This window comes from Triticum urartu, chromosome 6 (assembly GCF_003073215.2).
Source record: "Triticum urartu cultivar G1812 chromosome 6, Tu2.1, whole genome shotgun sequence".
Taxonomy (NCBI): Eukaryota; Viridiplantae; Streptophyta; class Magnoliopsida; order Poales; family Poaceae; genus Triticum; species Triticum urartu.
In genome coordinates this window covers 557,595,238-557,604,431 of record NC_053027.1, presented here as the reverse complement: position 1 = coordinate 557,604,431, position 9,194 = coordinate 557,595,238, and positions in this window count along the sequence as shown.

The following is a 9,194-nucleotide window of genomic DNA, read 5'->3' as shown; positions in this document are numbered from 1 at the left end:
AGCCTTTGCCTCCAGATGATGCATATCTTAAGGAGTTCTTTGTTGAAGACCTTGAGTATCTGCCACGCACTATCTATCACATTATCAGGCGAACTCTCTGGCCCATCAAAGGACATTCTCCACATGCAAAGCTGGAAGGTGCAATGAAGACTTTGGTCTTTTATATTCTTCACGGCAAATGCTTCAATGCACAAGACTTTTTCATCCGCCAACTTGCTGCATCAGGATCTGATCTTTTTGGCTTGAAGTTTTACGCTCCATGGATAATGCGGCTGATCAAACTACACTCAGCTGTCTCATATCAGCCCTCTGCTCGCAATCATCGGATCTTTCTGCCTGACGTTGATATGTCCGTTGAAGCCATTTATCCAGAGCCTGCCAAGGAGCCTCTTAGTCTTTAGAATGCTGAGCATCAAAGCTTCTCTCAAAACATTGAAGGAGTTGAAGCAGTCACTCGTGTTTATCCTCTGGCTGGTACTACACGTGCAACTCATCGTGCCCTCACTGAAGCCACTGAAAGCACTATTGCCCAACGGCCCAAGAAGCGATCTCGTGTGCTCAATGACCGAGAGCTTATGGTTGCCCTTCATCAAAAACAGGATACGCATCATGACTGGCTAAAGCGCCAAATGCAAAGCCTCTTGGTGGATGTCAACCGCATTCGCAATCTTGCCACCAAGAATGCCTTTGTTGCCCATGAAACCTGTCGGCGTACATGGAAAGGGCTGACGCTTATGTGTTCTGAAGATGATCTTCAATAGGATGGCTTCTCTGAACGTTTCAAGTTTGACTCTACACCTCCAAGAAGGACTGTGCTGCGACGAACTCCGTCTCTTGAAGACTCTGAGTTCTCTTCCTCCGTGGCAACTGTGAATGCCAGAGTGATTGAGGACGAAGACGATGCCACTTCACCACCCCCTACTTCTGCACGCATCGACACTGCTCCTAGTTCGTCTGCACCACTGAACAACACTGACGACCTTGCTGCTTCACCTACTCCTCATGGGAACGAGTAGATGCTCTATGTGTTCAAACCTTTTTGGTCCTTACTAACAAAAGGGGGAGAAGCATATGAGTTTGATAGTCTTCAAGCGGGTCCATATGGGTGGTTACTTTATGTTTTTCCTAGTGTTTACAACTCTCATTTTGATACATTTGGTTCTTTGAGTTGTAACACTTAAACTCGATGGTCGTCTGTTACTTATTTGCAATTCTGTGATGCGATGATAAATTCCGCATGTGCGACGATAAATTCCGCACTTAGATCATTTTGCAGACGTCCATTTTTTCATTATGCATATCATAATCTTCACATACTTTTCATGCATGATGAATTGTCATCATAAGTTGAAGAGGATCTCCACAAGTACAACCTGCCATGTGCATTTGCATTCCAAAAGCAAATTACTTATATGCACATCTTCAGGGGGGAGCCCTTGCAACTTATGAAGACAATTCCCTATCCTTTAAAATTTCACATATTATATTCCCCGTTGAAAACTTCAACTAGTTTGTCATCAATCACCAAAAAGGGGGAGATTGTAAGTGCATCTAGTGCCACCGCTAGTTGGTTTTGGAGTATTGACGACAAACCTAGTTGAGGGACTAATGTGTTTGTGAGAATTGTAGGATAACACAGGTAGAAGTCCCTCATTGATTCGGTTTTCCTACCAGAGATGACCCCTAAAAATGTATGAAGACATTGAAGTCAAAGGTGGTATGTGAAGACATTCACATTGAAGACTATGACAAGAGAAGACATCGCATGAAGACTATGGAGCGCGAAGACTTAGCAGTTTCGTCGTTCTGTGTTTTTCTTTGTTGAGTCATAGGAACCACCGTACTGTTAAGTGGGGTCCAAGAGAACCAGTCAGAATGACTGAAGTGATGCTTAACCAAAATCCTATATCTTCGAGTGAAGACTATGAGAGCAAATCTTGTCCAGAGTTGGATAAGTCAGCTTTTCTTGTAGCCCAAGTAAAGTTGCCGTGTGTGTCTGAAATCTGACCGTTGGAACACATGTCAGTTCCTTAGTGACCCAGGGTCATTTCGGACAAATCAGGTCGGGTTGCCTAGTGGCTATAAATAGCCCACCCCCTACAACCATAACGGTTGGCTGCTTAGAGTTAGAGTACGGCTTTTGTCGTTTGAGAGCAACCCACCTCGAAGCCTTTGAGAGAGAATTCCTTGCAAGGATAAAACCCTAAACACCCAGAGCCAAAGAGTGTTAGGCATCACTTAAGTCTTCATGTCCATGTGATCTGAAGACTTATTAGACTTGAGGACTGTGAATCCTCTAGCCGGTTAGGCGTCGCGTTCTGAGCATCCAAGAGTCATTGTGGATCGCCGGTGAACGAAGTCTGTGAAGGTTTGGAAGTCTACCTTGAAGACTTACCAGAGTGATTGGGCGAGGACTGGGTGTCCTTAGCTCAAGGGGAATAAGGTGAAGACGAGGTCTTCTGAGTTGAATCTCAGCCTCCCTAACCAGACGTACAGTTGTCACAGCAACTGGAACTGGTCCAACAAATCAATGTCTTCAACGAGTCACTGGTTTCATCCTTCCCTTCCCTTTACTTACTGTTGGTGCTTGTGAAGTCATTGTATGATTGCATCACCAGTTGGCTTCACTGAGCGTTTACTTGTTCTGATTGGCTTCACAATATCTTCCTACCGGATCCTTACTGACTAGCTGCTATTAGTCATTGTGCTTTCACTTCATTGAATACTTGACTATGGTTTGCCTAGTGTAGTCTACCTTCCGCTGCATGGTAATAGGTTTATTTCTATCGTTTGTCTTCGAAACTTACATGTTTTGAAGACTTCCATTAAAATCGCCTATTCACCCCCCTCTAGTCGATCACTAGCACTTTCAGCCAGGGAGTGTTGGCGAGTTGGCTGATTGTAGCACCGCCGCCCTACGCCTGTTCCCCGTTGACTACCTTCGGCTTCACACTAAAGGTCTTGAGCCATAAGCCGAAGTGTGGGGGGACTCGAAGGAAGGCCTCGCATGTAATGATAAACACCGAGACATGGAGGATAGAGTCCGGGGCAAGACTGTGAAAATCTAGTCCGTAATAAAACATTAGCCCTCGGAAAAAGGGGTGAAGAGCAAACCCTAACCCCCGAAGGAAGTGGGAGACGAATACCACCCTATCGCCGGATCTGGGGGTCGGAATATCTTGTCCTTGAGCAGGAAGCCGGTGGTGGATCTCTGCGGTCAATTATCTGGCCGCCCGAAGCTTTGTGATATCCTCCTCTGTAACGGAGGAAGCCATCCATTGGCCTTGGGAGATGGATCCGGGCATGATGGCAAGGATGAAAGCAATGGAATCGAACCTTGGGTGCTGGAACTCAGGGTTGGGGAGGCTTAGGAGAGGTATGGCATAAAAATACGGCCCTTGGTTCCTTTATAAACACCTCCGGTATTGAATGTCTCCTCCTAAGCCGAAGAACCTGCCTATTCCTAAGGAATATTTCTCGCAGGACGGTTGGGTTACCCATGCTCGTATTGATGAAAATCCCGTAATAAGGGGACATGATCTCTGCTTTGACAAGACGTGCCAATGACAACCGCGTCTCGAAACGTGGGGGCGAAAAACGGTTCGAAATTATGACCGGACAGGCGTGACGTCACATTACTAAAGTTGTCAGTAGATTGGACTTGTGTGTTATTATATTCTCTCCGCAGTTGTGTGCGGTGTGTGTTAAAGGTCCTGACACGATCAATTCGTCTAGGGACTATTCGGGAGTTCAGAAGGAGGAACCCGCCTTGCAATGCCAAAGACAACACTACGCACTGGATACCTTGTCATTGAAGCCAGGTTCAGGGGCTACTGAGGGAGTCCTGGACTAACGGGTCCTCGGGCGTCCGGCCTGTTATCTATGGGCCGGACTAATGGGCTATGAAGATATGAAGACCGAAGACTGTACCGTGTCCGTATGGGACTCTCCTTGGCGTGGAAGGCAAGCTTGGTGAAAAACTACGAAGATTCTATCTTATGTAACCGACTCTATGTAACCCTAGATCCCCCCGGTGTCTATATAAACCGGAGGGTGTAGTCCGTAAAGGGGAGATACTCAATACTGTAGTCATACAGGCTAGACTTCTAGGGTTCAGCCATTATGATCTCATGGTAGATCAACTCCTGTAATACTCATATTCATCAAGATCAATCAAGCATGAAGTAGGGTATTACCTCCACAGAGAGGGCCCGAACCTGGGTAAACATCGTGTCCCCTGTCTCCTGTTACCATCAACCTTATACGCACAGTTCGGGACCCCCTACCCGAGATCCGCTGGTTTTGACACCGACACCCCCCCGCGCGCGCGCCAAGCTTTTTCTCCGGTGACCCCCATGCCACCACCCCACCACCGCGCCCCCACCGCCGGCGAGCAGCACCCCACCCAGAACCCTAAGATAGATAGTGGGGTACCTCTTCGGCGAGCCCCCTCCCCGCTCCGGGTGGTTCTTCCTTAAGTCTGGCGAGCCCGCCCACCCCATGAAAATCGACTGTCCCAAAAGTCGATTCAGTTGGCTGAAGTGTAGCTAAATCAGAGCAAAGCAGCATCACGATTGAGGGGGAGAGCAGCAGCAGTGCGAGTGAGCAAGATCCAAAGCGGCAGCAGCAGCGTGAGCGAGCGAGCGAGAGCCGGAGCAGTAGTAGCGTGAGCGAGCGAGCGAGAGCCGAAGCAGCAGCAGCAGATCTGGCTGGTATGGGTGCCGCTGCCGAAGGGGCCTCACACTAGGGGAGAGACGCCGTGGAGATGTCGCCCGTGGCACCGGCTTCGAGGTAGCCTCTCCATGGGGGTGTGGGATGGAGCACCGTCGGCACCGGGAGGTCGAGTTAAGGAGAATGTGAGATGCGATGAGTGTACAACCTCTTTGGTGGCGCGGAGTAGGCCTCGGATTCATCCGAGGAGTCGGTGAGGATGTTGCGGTTCCGGTGGAGCACGTTAAGGCGACGTTGTGGGGATGGAGCAACCGCGATAGACGAGGCGATCGTCGGAGCAACTCCTTGGAGGATGGGGCGGCTGAACCGGTGGGACGACAGGATGGACGACGGATCCTCATTCGGGGAGGTGGATGAGGGACGTCGAGTTGTTGCAGTGGACGACATCGTCGGGGAAGAGGCTCTGGCTGGGCAACGATGAGGTGGCAGACGGAGGAGGGTGGGGTTTCATGGCTGGAGCAGAGAGGTTATGGCGGCCTGGGATTTCGAATGGAGAAAAGGAGGCGATGGTAGGGGGAACCATGACTTAGGGACACGCTTGTCCAAAATGTAGGGTGTGGTACAAAAGTACCCCCACCGATTTGAACTAGCGGCCCTTTTGTCTCAGGGTTAGAAGGGGGATTTCGCGTGTCAGGATTTGGCAGCTAGACGGAGTTTTTGCGTGTGTTGTAATTTCCGGATAGCAAGGCGCGGGTTGTGAAGGCGCCAGTTTTGGGAGCACGATATCTGAATTTTTGGGATATAACAAGGCACATGTTGAATTTCAGGGACAAGCCTAACGTGTAATATTGTACTTGGACGTAGCAAATCAATTCGCACTTCCCTCAATGAAAAAAACGAAAAAATAAAAACTCTTCACACCGCACAAATAGAGAGTCTTGTCCCGTTTTACTATACAAATGCTATTCAAAGCTACCCCTCCTTCCATCTATATAGGGCCTAATGCGTTTTTCGAGGATAACTTTGACCAAATATTAGAGCAATAATATATGACATGCAACTTACACAAAGCATGCCGTTAAATTCTTGTGTGAAAGGAGCTTTTAATATAATTTTCACATTTTGCATGTCATGTACTATTAATCTTGTCAATAGTCAAAGACGGTCTTAAAAAACGCATTAGGCCCTATATAGATGGAAGGAGGGAGTATGAATCCATGTTATGTCCAATTAAATTTTTTCGCTGGCTGTATAATGCATGTAACCTACTCATACCAACATTTTAGTGCATTCCAAATGTTTGTACTTCCGCTGCAATTCGAACTGAATTTGAATTCGTTTCTCTATTTCAATAAGAATTTACAATCATGATTGTTGCCAACTTCAACCATCATTCGTGTATTACATTAACAACACACCACATGATTACTATAGAGATAGATATGAAATATGTGTACTATATGAACTCGAATTCAATTTTTTGAATACACTTGATGTTGATTCCAAATAATAGTACATTCGATGTACTAACTATATATTCATAATCTAAACCATATTCCATATGTACACCTTGTTTATCACACAAGGTATAGTGCCCTGCCCCCTACATTATGACAAGTATTTAGCCCTGAGGTGCAAAAGCCACACATTAGCCCAAAATTATAATCAATGTTCTATATATTTTATGTAGTACTAGCAAGATGCCCATGCGTTCCACGGAACATCAACATGATCGAGGGATGCCTTATTTGCAAATATGGAGAGGGGTGTGGGTATCTTTTTTAAAAATTGCCCTAGTTTCCTTCCTATCCGTCAGATATAAATCAGACGGGCTATATTGCAAGATGGCAGGCACACCATCATCAACAACTCTGTTTTTTTATAAGAGTATAGATAAAATATATTATATGTAGTATAACATGTTCATAACCACACCATGTGTATCACCATTATATATATATATATATATTCACGCATGCATCGGTTTAAAACACTATGGTAAATTCTTCAAATATCCGAATTCGCTTTTTATAATGAATCATGATCCCTATTCGCCTTTTACACCCACACAATCCTCTTATCTTTGTAGCTAGCGCTAACTTTATATCGTGCATGCACACGCCCACATCCCTCTCACCTACCCTCAGCATTCTCTAGCTCCATCACGCAAATTTGTCTTTTGACTTTAGGCCGTTCACCCACGGTGTGTGTTGGCCCCCCAACTCCTTTACGACACACATCGATCGATATGCCTCTCTAGCTAGGTGTGCCTACCACAAACACAAGCTTCCCCTCTTCTCTTCTCACCGTCCATGCCTCACTCCCACCACTCTTTTCATCGATCTCGTAATCGCACACTCTTTCCCCCTCAATATAGTATGCCTCTCGCACCACCTCCTAGATGCATCCCTCTCTCTCTATCCTTCTCCCCGGGCCTTATTTGCTTCTAACACATACATGCATGTATACCGATCGATCTCCCTACATATACCTAGGTTGACTTTAACTATTTTCCCCTCACCCATCAATCGACATACCTCACAAGTTATGTCTCTCCTTTCTCTGACAAAGGACGATTGATCATCCTATGTAGTTACGTCTGCTTAACACAGCCAGATCGTCCCCCCTTATCATTCATGCATGCCTCCTGACCCGTCTCTCGCACGCACGTGCACAGACAGGGCAGCTGATGTCTACTACACAACCTTCTTCTTGTAGACATTGTTGGTCCTCCAAGTGTAGAGGTTTGTAGGACAGTAGCAAATTTCCCTCAAGTGGATGACCTAAGGTTTATCAATCTATGGGAGGCATAGGATGCAGATGGTCTCTCTCAAGCAATCCTGCAACCAAATAACAAACAGTCTCTTGTGTCCCCAACACACCCAATACAATGGTAAATTGTATAGGTGCACTAGTTTGACGAAGAGATGGTGATACAAGTGCAATATGGATGGTAGATAAAGGTTTTTGTAATCTGAAAATATAAAAACAGCAAGATAACTAATGATAAAAGTGAGCATAAACGGTATTGCAATGTGTTGAAATAAGGCCTAGGGTTCATACTTTCACTAGTGCAAGTTCTATCAATAATAATAAAATAATTGGATCATATAACTATCCCTCAACACGCAACAAAGAGTCACTCCAAAGTCACTGATAGCGGAGAACAAACGAAGAGATTATTGTAGGGTAAGAAACCACCTCAAAGTTATTCTTTCTGATCGATCTATTCAAGAGTCCGTAGTAAAATAACACGATGTTATTCTTTCCGTTCAATCAATCCTAGAGTTTGTACAAGAATAACACCTTAAGACACAAATCAACCAAAACCCTAATGTCACCTAAATACTCCAATGTCACCTCAAGTACCCGTGGGTATCACTATACGATATGCATCACACAATCTCAGATTCATCTATTCAACCAATACAAAGAACTTCAAAGAGTGCCCCAAAGTTTCTACCGGAGACTCAAGACGAAAACGTGTGCCAACCCCTATGCATAAGTTCACGAGGTCACAGAACTCGCAAGTTGACATCAAGTGGATCACGTAAATATCCCATTGTCACCACAGATAAGCAGATGCAAGACATACATCAAGTGTTCTCAAATCCTTAAAGACTAAATCCGATAAGATAACTTCAAAGGGAAAACTTAATCCATTACAAGAGAGTAGAGGGGGAGAAAGATCATAAGATCCAACTATAATAGGAAAGCTCGTGATACATCAAGATCGTGCCGAATCAAGAACACGAGAGAGAGACATATCAAACACATAGCTACTGGTACATACCCTCGGCCCCGAGGGTAAACTACTCCCTCCTCGTCATGGAGAGCGCCGGGATGATGAAGATGGCCACCGGAGAGGGATTCCCCCCTCCGGTAGGGTGCCGGAATGGGTCTGGATTGGTTTTCGGTGGCTACAGAGGCTTGCGGCGGCGGAACTCCGGATCTAGGTTTCTTTCTGGAAGTTTGGGTATATATAAGAGGTGTTGGAGTCGAGAACAGTCAGGGGGGTCCCCGAGGCGGCCACGAGTTAGGGGGCGCACCCAGGGGGTAAGGCACGCCCCCACCCTCGTGGGTGCCTTGGAACTCTTCTGGCCCATCTCCGGTACTCCGTGGGCTTCTTCTCATCCAAAAATAATCTCTGTGAATTTTCAGGTCAATTGGACTCCATTTGGTTTTCCTTTTCTGCAATATTCAAAAACAAGGAAAAAACAGAAACTGGCACTAGGCTCTAGGTTAATAGGTTAGTCCCAAAAATCATATAAAATAGCATAGAAATGCATAGAAAACATCTAAGATGGATAATATAATAGCATGGAACAATAAAAAATTATAGATACGTTGGATAGGTATCAAGCGTCCCCAAGCTTAATTCCTTCTCATCCTTGAGTAGGTAAATGATAAGAACAAAATTTTTGATGTGGAATGCTACATAACATAATTTCAATGTAATTTTCTTTATTGTGGCATGAATATTCAGATCCGAAAGATTCAAGACAAAAGTATATTGACATAAA